This window comes from Caretta caretta, chromosome 1 (assembly GCF_965140235.1).
Source record: "Caretta caretta isolate rCarCar2 chromosome 1, rCarCar1.hap1, whole genome shotgun sequence".
In the NCBI taxonomy this organism is placed as follows: Eukaryota; Metazoa; Chordata; order Testudines; family Cheloniidae; genus Caretta; species Caretta caretta.
Genome location: NC_134206.1, coordinates 32,600,650 through 32,609,697, shown reverse-complemented (window position 1 = coordinate 32,609,697; position 9,048 = coordinate 32,600,650).

Below are 9,048 nucleotides of genomic sequence, written 5' to 3'. Positions count from 1 at the left end.
TTAAGTAAATCTAGCTAATCAACTTCTCAGTTATGCTGGCAGAAGAATATACCAATTACCAGAGCACTTTCAAGTGAATAAAGACTCCTTGCTTTACTGGCTGTGGAGGTCACTGACTGTTCCCATGAAACCTTGCATGTTTATATTAAAAAGCACACCATGATCTTTGGCAAAGGCTGTTGCTCTAGGTTAGTTATGCATTTGAACTTGTTACTGTAAGTACAATGGAAAGCCGGTGGACTTTACATCATTGCTAAAAAATGTAAAGATATATTTCAGTACCAGTGACGGACCCTAATTATATATGAAGAGTTTTATAGATGTAAAAAAAAAAAAAAAACAACCCCCCCCCCCAAACAAACAATAAGCCCAAACACCTTTATCCTCATCTCAGATAAGCGTGGGGGTGATGTCCAAATTAAATTGTAAGAGACTAACTCTTGGCTTTTGGATTGGGCCTAGCATCCATTAATGCTTCTGAAGTTTGGAGCTGAACTTTGCAGCCTGCTCCCCCTGTGGAGGATGTTAGAATATGTTTATGGTGTTTTGGCTATGAGGTCTGTCAAGGTTCCTCCCCCACTCTGAACTCTAGGGTACAGATGTGGGGACCTGCATGAAAAACCTCCTAAGCTTATCTTTACCAGCTTAGGTCAAAACTTCCCCAAGGTACAAAATATTCCACCCGTCGTCCTTGGATTGGCCGCTACCACCACCAAACTAATACTGGTTACTGCGGAAGAGCTGTTTGGACGTGTCTTTCCCCCAAAAATACTTCCCAAAACCTTGCACCCCACTTCCTGGACAAGGTTTGGTAAAAAGCCTCACCAATTTGCCTAGGTGACTACAGACCCAGACCCTTGGATCGTAAGAACAATGAACAATCCTCCCAACACTTGCACCCCCCCTTTCCTGAGAAATGTTGGATAAAAAGCCTCACCAATTTGCATAGGTGACTACAGACCCAAACCCTTGGATCTGAGAACAATGAAAAAGCATTCAGTTTCTTACAAGAAGACTTTTAATAAAAAATAGAAGTAAATAGAAATAAAGAAATCCCCCCTGTAAAATCAGGATGGTAGATATCTTACAGGGTAATTAGATTCAAAAACATAGAGAACCCCTCTAGGCAAACCCTTAAGTTACAAAAAAGATACACAGACAGAAATAGTTATTCTATTCAGCACAATTCTTTTCTCAGCCATTTAAAGAAATCATAATCTAACACATACCTAGCTAGATTACTTACAAAAAGTTCTAAGACTCCATTCCTGGTCTATCCTCGGCAGAAAACCAGCATATAGACAGACACACAGACCCTTTGTTTCTCTCCCTCCTCCCAGCTTTTGAAAGTATCTTGTCTCCTCATTGGTCATTTTGGTCAGGTGCCAGCGAGGTTACCTTTAGCTTCTTAACCCTTTACAGGTGAGAGGAGCTTTCCCCTGGCCAGGAGGGATTTCAAAGGGGTTTACCCTTCCCTTTATATTTATGACAAGGTCTGGTGTATCTGAGTGGGCTGTGAGGGTTGCTTGGAGCCACTCTGGTGTGTACATTTGAAAATCCCCCTGCTAGAGGTAGGGTTGGCACCTGTCCAGGTTTTCTTAGGATTGTCCTTTTTTTGAGGTAGAGGTCCCAGGAAATCTGAAACGGTACTCAGTACACACAGATAGCTGTCCAGGGGCAGAGGGTCATTCCAGATGGTCTGTTTTTTGGTACCACAGAGGTGGCAGCCCTTGTTGGTGGAGTATGTGGAGGCTTGCCAGCTGGAGGTGATTTTGTATGGGCTTGCTGAAATTGCAAAGAAAGGTGACTCCAGTGATTGGTCCATCAGGGATAATAGAGGTCCAGGCTGCCAGAGGATGGCTATGAGAGCAGATTAGCAGGACCTCGAACTCCAGGGTTTATGAAAAGAAAGCTTGAACTGGGTTGTGAAATAAAACTTTCTGGGCTTTAAAAAGGACAGTGGGCACTTCCAAGCAATCACTACCAGAGTTCACTCATTGGTGTTAATTGTAAATAAATTACAAGTTTGTTAATTCAGCATGGAGTGGGATTGTGGTGAACAGGAATTTCTGCAGCTGCCTTTAAAAAATGCCTACCATACCTACTGGGGGAACCTACTGCTGGGGTCAAGGTCTTTGTAACAAGGGATGGGGACCCCAACATAAAATTTCCAAGTGAGAAGGTTGGGGCTCGATTCACAAACAGGCATGGTTGCCACTGCTCTCTTTTAGGTGACTAGAAATATCACTGGTTTCAGAGTAACAGCCGTGTTAGTCTGTATACGCAAAAAGAAAAGGAGTACTTGTGGCACCTTAGAGACTAACCAATTTATTTGAGCATAAGTTTTCGTGAGCTACAGCTCACTGCATCCGATGAAGTGAGCTGTAGCTCACGAAAGCTTATGCTCAAATAAATTGGTTAGTCTCTAAGGTGCCACAAGTCCTCCTTTTCTTTTTAGAAAAATCACTGGGATTTTTCACATCACAAAGCTTGAGATGGCGCTTAGGCTTCCTGTACGATGAATGGGGAGAAATAGGCGCCTCAGAAAGGGATTCACAAAAGCCAGCATGTTAGGCAGCTAGCCAATGGAGATGCCAAGCTGGGGAAAGGGGTGTTAAGTCCTATACCTATCTTAGAGATAAATGCTTAAGTCCAGGCTGCAAAGAGGTACTGCCCTCTGCTTAGGATTCTCAGCTGCAAACCCTCTCATGGCATTAGGTGCCATTGCTGTTTTCGCAAGAAGAGGAGGAAGGAGGAGACCCTCATAACTATTAGACCAGTGTTCTCATCTAGAATGTGGGAGACCCCCCCATCTCCAAGTCCCCTCTATCTAAGGGGGAGGAGGGATTTGAATTGGGATCTGCCACCTCATGTGAGCACCCTCGCCACTGGGCTATGGGATATTCTGATGCCTAGGATGGCATTTAAGTGCCTTTTGTGAATCTCGCCCATGACAGCCGCAACAGGCATCCCTACCTGGATTGTCAGAAACCCAGGGTCATGATAAATCTCTGCACTGGGCTTCCCTAGATCCCCAAACTCCTGAATTCTCTTCTCCTGAAGTACTAAGGTTATCATGACCAGGCCTTCAGACAAACATAGGCAAACTGGCCAGGCAGCGTACCTGAAGTCGGAGCTATTCACCACAAATCTCAGTGTTTCTGGATGACAGTGGACACGAGCAATAGGGAAGTAAGCAACTTTCAGGCCCACTAAGGCTGAACACTTGCCTTGCTTCATTGTAGCTGTGACTCTTTTGAGTGCCTCCATTTTTAACTGCATCTACTTCATGAATCGATTGGCTCATTTTAGGCCCAACCTGGGCATATTAAGCGATATGGCAAATCCTTTTATAGCTACTTCAAGCTGCCTGCACGTTAGGGCATCCATTTTTTCTGAATGCCTCAGATTCACGAGGGATGACATAGCTTGCTGCAGTTAAATACTGCAAAGTCACTCTTGTCATGTGACCAGGATCTAGTGGTTGGAGCAGGAGTCAGGCCCAATGGTCAGAGCAGGAGTCAGGCTTAGTGGTTAGAACAGGAGTCGTAGCCAGAAATAGGAGCTTAGGGTCAGAACCAAATTCAGAGGCCAGATGCCAAAGCCAAGAGTCAGAGGTGAAGTCAGATGTCAGGAATCGGAGCCAAGGTCAGAACTGGTATACTGGGATTGAGGCCAGGCAGGGGCCAGGCTGAAAACAAGCAGGCACAGGTACTATTGCAGCCAGGGGCAAATGTTTTGAGCATCCACTGAATTACTGCTAGGTTTAAGAGCAGTCTGGTGACTCTTCCAACCAATCAGGCAGCATAGCCAATCAGGCAGCCTATTGCAGGCCAGTTGTGCTCATTAGGTTGCCCAGAGACTAGTTCTGGTTTAGGCTCTGTTTCCAGTCTGGCTCTGCTCCAAGCCCTGATTCCGGACAGTACCATCTCCCCACCCGAAGGGTGCTGCCTAGGGGACCATGGGGCACAGTTTCTTGGGGACTTCCAATGAAACTCTCATATGGGTCTGGGGCATGGATATTCTCTATCAGTTCCCAACACCGCTCATCTGGACTATAACCTTCCCAGTCCACCAGGTACTGGAGCCTTCCCCTAACTTGCCGACAGTTGAGGATTCATTGGATTCCTCCTGTCCTCAGACTGTTATGGGTGGCAGTGGTGTGTTACAGTGGTTTGGGTATTGGTTCTTGGGAGCTTTAAAGGGGAGATGTGAAAGGCAGGGTGGGTCTTCAAGGACTCAGGCAGCTATAACCACAAGGCCACTGGGTTTATAATCTTGACCAAGGAACTGGTAGTCTTGTTTGGTGGATGGGTGCCTTGATTTAAGGTTCTGGGGAGAGAGCCACACCTGGTGTCCTACGGCCAAATTGGGAATAGACAGACATTCTTGGTTCTCACAGTTTGATAGGCTTCTTTGGTGGACTTCAGGTGTTCTTTGAATTGCTGGTGGACTCAGTGTAAGTGAGAGGCTGAATCCACTGTAGCTGTCATTGGGGAACTCATAGGCAAATCTCTGTGGAAATGGGGGTTAAAGCAGGAGTTCGCAATGGACAGGCGAAGCATGTATAGTGAAGTAGCATAGCAGAGGAAGCCAGTCATCTTGGGGGGAACTCAAAAAGCAGCAAAGATACTGCACCGCAGTTTGATTGACTCCCTCTGTTTGCCTTTCGTCTGCTGGTGATAGGTGAATGAGGTGAGTGATTCAACTTGGAGGAGTCTAAGAAATTTCCATCAGAATTCGAAGATGAAGTAGGGACCCCAGTCTGATACAACGCCCAACAGTAACTCATGGTAGCAGAAGACATTGTCCAGGAAGAACTGAGCCATCTCCTTTATGGTAGGAACAGTATGGCATGGGATGAAGTGCACAATCTTTGGTAGGAAGTCAACAACAAACAGGATTACCAAGTGACCCTCGGAGTGTGGCAGTTTTACAATAAAGTCCATTGATATAACAGACCAAAGTTCTAGACGCATGGGCAGAAGCTTGAGGAGACCTAGAGGTTTTGATCATGGGTTCTTGGTACAGGAATGTGGTCACAGGACCTTATAAAATTCTTGATGTAAGCTTGTGGGTCTGGTCACCAGAAGCTCCTCAAGACCAGATTCCAGGTGTTGAATTGGCCAAAATGGCCCACAAGTGGTGAATAATGGTATAGTTTCAATACTTGAAGTCTAGGTTGTCCCTCCAGAACATAAATACAATCTTTGTGATAGAGGAGGCCATTCTGCAGTCAGAAATCAGTCAGGTCAGGTACCTGCATCATTCAGGGTCAGATGAATCTGGGTTGCAAACAGGTTGTTAGGGGAACAGGGAGTGGATGGAGGACGTCAAACTGCTCTTGATCATCCCATTAACAAAGTTGAGATGAGCACTTGAGGACAGTGGCAGGGAGCTCTTCACCAGGTTCATGATATTTGTCTTTCTGGGATAGGGCATCCACCTTCCTGTTTCTTGTCCCCTTGTCATAAGTTACAACAAAGTCAAGAGAAGAAGAGAGACCAGTGGATCTGACATTGTTTAAGGTGCCTGGCTGTTCACACCACGTACTCCAGTTTCTTGTGGCCCATAATGACTTGGACCAGTAACTAGGCTTCTTTTAGGAGGTAACACCACTCCTCCAAAGCCACCTTGATAGTCAGTAACTCCTTGACCCAAATATTGTATTTTTTCCCCCACCAGGGTTAGCTTCTACAAAAGCACAGGGGTGAAGCTGGTTGCAAGAGCCCTGCACATTGAGATACCACTGCACTTCTGGGAAAGTTTGAGGCCTCAGCATTGATCATAAATGGTTTAGTAGGATCTGAGTGAATCAAGATGGGTGCTGAGGTAAATGCCTTCTTCAGTAGATCACAGGCTGCCTGAGTCTTTGTAGACCAGGCAAATCAACCCTCCTTTTGCAGTTGTGCCATTTTCAATGTAACTAGGCTACAGAATCCTTTAATACATCATCTGTAGAAATTGGTGAACCCCAAGAATCATTGCATTCCAGATACATCCTTGGGTGAGGGCCAGTCAGATATTGTGCAGGTCCACAGTGAGTCCCTTAGGTGAGAGAAACTATCCCAAGAATTCCACTGTGTCCTTATCAAACTCACATTTCTCTAGCTTTGCATAGAGATGGTTCTGGAGGAGTCTCTCTAAGATTGTTCACATGTGCTGACCTTTGGAGATAATGAGGATGTTGTCCAGGAAAAACAATGACAAATTTGTCTAGTGTGCCCCTATGGATGTCATTTATGACATGCTGGAACATCACAGGGCATTGTACAACACCAGGTTATAAGCTCCACGAAGGTCCAACTTTGTGAAGACCTTGGCAGAGCAGAGTCTTTCAAATAGTTCATTAATAAGCAGTAAGAGATACCAGTTTCAGATTGTAATCTTGTTCAGAGCTCAGTAGTCCACACAAGACTGGAAGGAGCTGTCTTTCTTCTCCATGAAGATGTCGAGGAGTAAATGAACCCCTTCTGCAGGCTTACCTTGACATAGCGCTGGAATGCCTGTAGATCCGGTTCATAGAGGGAATAAATGAACCCAAAGGGAACCTCTGGTCCCAGCTGGACATCAGTATGGCATTTGTAGCTGTGATGGGGAAGTAGGGTGTCAGCTTTCTTTTTGTTGAACTTGTCAGCATAGTGTGCCATGTTAGTCTGTCTTTGCAAAAAGAAAAGGAGTACTTGTGGCACCTTAGAGACTAACCAATTTATTTGAGCATGAGCTTTCATGAGCTACAGTTCACTTCATTGGATGAAGTGAGCTGTAGCTCTCGAAAGCTCATGCTCAAATAAATTGGTTAGTCTCTAAGGTGCCACGAGTACTCCTTTTCTTTCAGCATAGTGTGGATATCTATCAGGAATCCCTGTAGCTGTTAAAGAGGTTGTGGAGAGTTGAAGGGGTAAGCTTTAGATTCTCTCTTCACATATCTGAATTATTTGGAGGACTGAGTAAGCTGCAAAGGGTTGCTGGTCCTGGATAGGCTCTCAGGAAACAGGATTGTTGGCAAGACTGTGAGTCAAAGTGTATCACTCCTGACTGCCAGCAGATGCATAGGTCATAGGGAATAAGACAGGGGATGCCAAGGACAACCAGTGAATGCAGTGTATGAATTAGCTCTAACTGGAGGTCTTCTCTGTGGCTTTGTAGCATAGTTACCTCTAAAGGAGCTGTCTGGTGGCTGACTGCTACTGATGAAAGGAGTTACCCTTTCACTATGAACTTCACTAACTTGGGGGACTGCTTCCTCTGGGTGAGGATACTATATGCTTGGACAAATTTCAGAGCCATGAAATTGCCTGAGGGTCCTGATTCCACCAGCACTTGTAGGTTGGTGTTGCGCATTGCAGGGTGCTGGAACCAAATGGGGAGCTGGAGATGTGTTGGATGCTGATTAGCCATTGCCAGGGTACCAGCGGACAAGTGTTTGAGCAGCCTGCTGGACAGAAGGGAAGAGCGCCAATTCAACCTGGACCCAACAGTGGCGGAGGGTTGGCATTTCCTGACCTGGGCACAGCTTGGACATTGGCAAGGCAGCTTGATGCAAAGTGTACTGTCTCCCTGCAGTATAGGCAATTTTTTTTCATGTTCTGTGTGTATATAAATCTCCTCACTGTATTTTCCACTGAATGCATCTGATGAAGTGAGCTGTAGCTCACGAAAGCTTATGCTCAAATAAATTGGTTAGTTTCTAAGGTGCCAAAAGTACTCCTTTTCTTTTTACGAATACAGACTGACACAGCTGCTACTCTGAAACCTACTTTGCTAGTGTTTGTACACAGAGCATTTTATGACTTTTTAGCCATAATGGAACATTTGTGAAGCAAAAGACATTTTAAAAAAAACCCAAACCCTGCTGAATTTGACAACTATTCCAGACTGTGGAGTGGAGTGTGCTCAGACTCTTCCTGTCTCGCAAGCCTGATCTCTTTTGCACCATCTCTTCCAACCTGTCTTTGTCCCAGTCCTGGCTCTTCCCCACCCCAGTCCCATGTCCCATCCTCCAAGCCTAGCCAGTTCTGGTCTCTACTCCTCAGGTTTCTGACACCAAACTCAGTCTCCTTACCCAGCCAGTTATAGTTTCACTCTCTGGGCTCCCCAGCCAAGTCCCCATTCCCTCAGTTCCTTCTCTACTCTTTCTCTTCCCAACTCCAGTGTCCATTTGCTCTCTCCTCTCCCCTGGCTTGCTCGCAGTTGCAGTTTCTCTCATCCATTCTCAGTCTTATCCCTTGTTCTAGTCTCTTTGCCCAGCTAGTCCTAGTTTTCTTCCCGCATCTTGGGCTCCTTGTCAGATCTGTCTCACCATCCCTCACTGATTCCCGGTCTCTTTGTCCAACCACTCCTGCTCTCCCGGGCTTTGTTTCATTGCTCAGCCAGTCCCAATCTCCCACTTCACCCTACCTGCAACTTTCACTCCCAGTTTCTTTCCACCATCCCCATCAGTCTCCTGTTCCAGTCTCCCGTCCTCCGGGCTCATTATACCAATCCACTCTACCCACCCCAGCCTGACCCAGGACATGTTCTTGTCCATTCCATGTTCAGTTCAGGTGTCTTCTTTTTCTCCACATTCTGTGGGTGCAGGATGATGAGCACTGGGAACCCAGGAGAGACAGTCTCTCTGCTCTCAGGTCTGGCAACTAATCTCACGCCAGGCTGCAGCAGCAACTGCAGAGCAAGTCCTGCTTGCCCCACTTCTAGTGCAGACAGGATTTTTGGAGATTGTAGCTGTTAAGCTCCAATAGGTCTCTACTGAGCATGTGACAACTGAGATTTTTTTCAAAGGCTTATAACTTGGTCAAACTTTGACCAATTTTCACCAGAATGGCAAAAGCCCCATGTCTGACATGAAGGGCTCCCTCTCCTCCTTCCCACAAACAAATTTCAAGTTCTTGCACCAAAGCATTGAATTGCTAGAGCTAGACCATCTAAAAGCAAACATTGCTAGAATTTTTTAAAAAAACAACCTAATTTCCCCTTGCTTTGTTTTTCAAAATGGCTTAACTGTTCTGGCGGAAACTTTCCATAAAAAAATCAGCCTGAGACCAACAT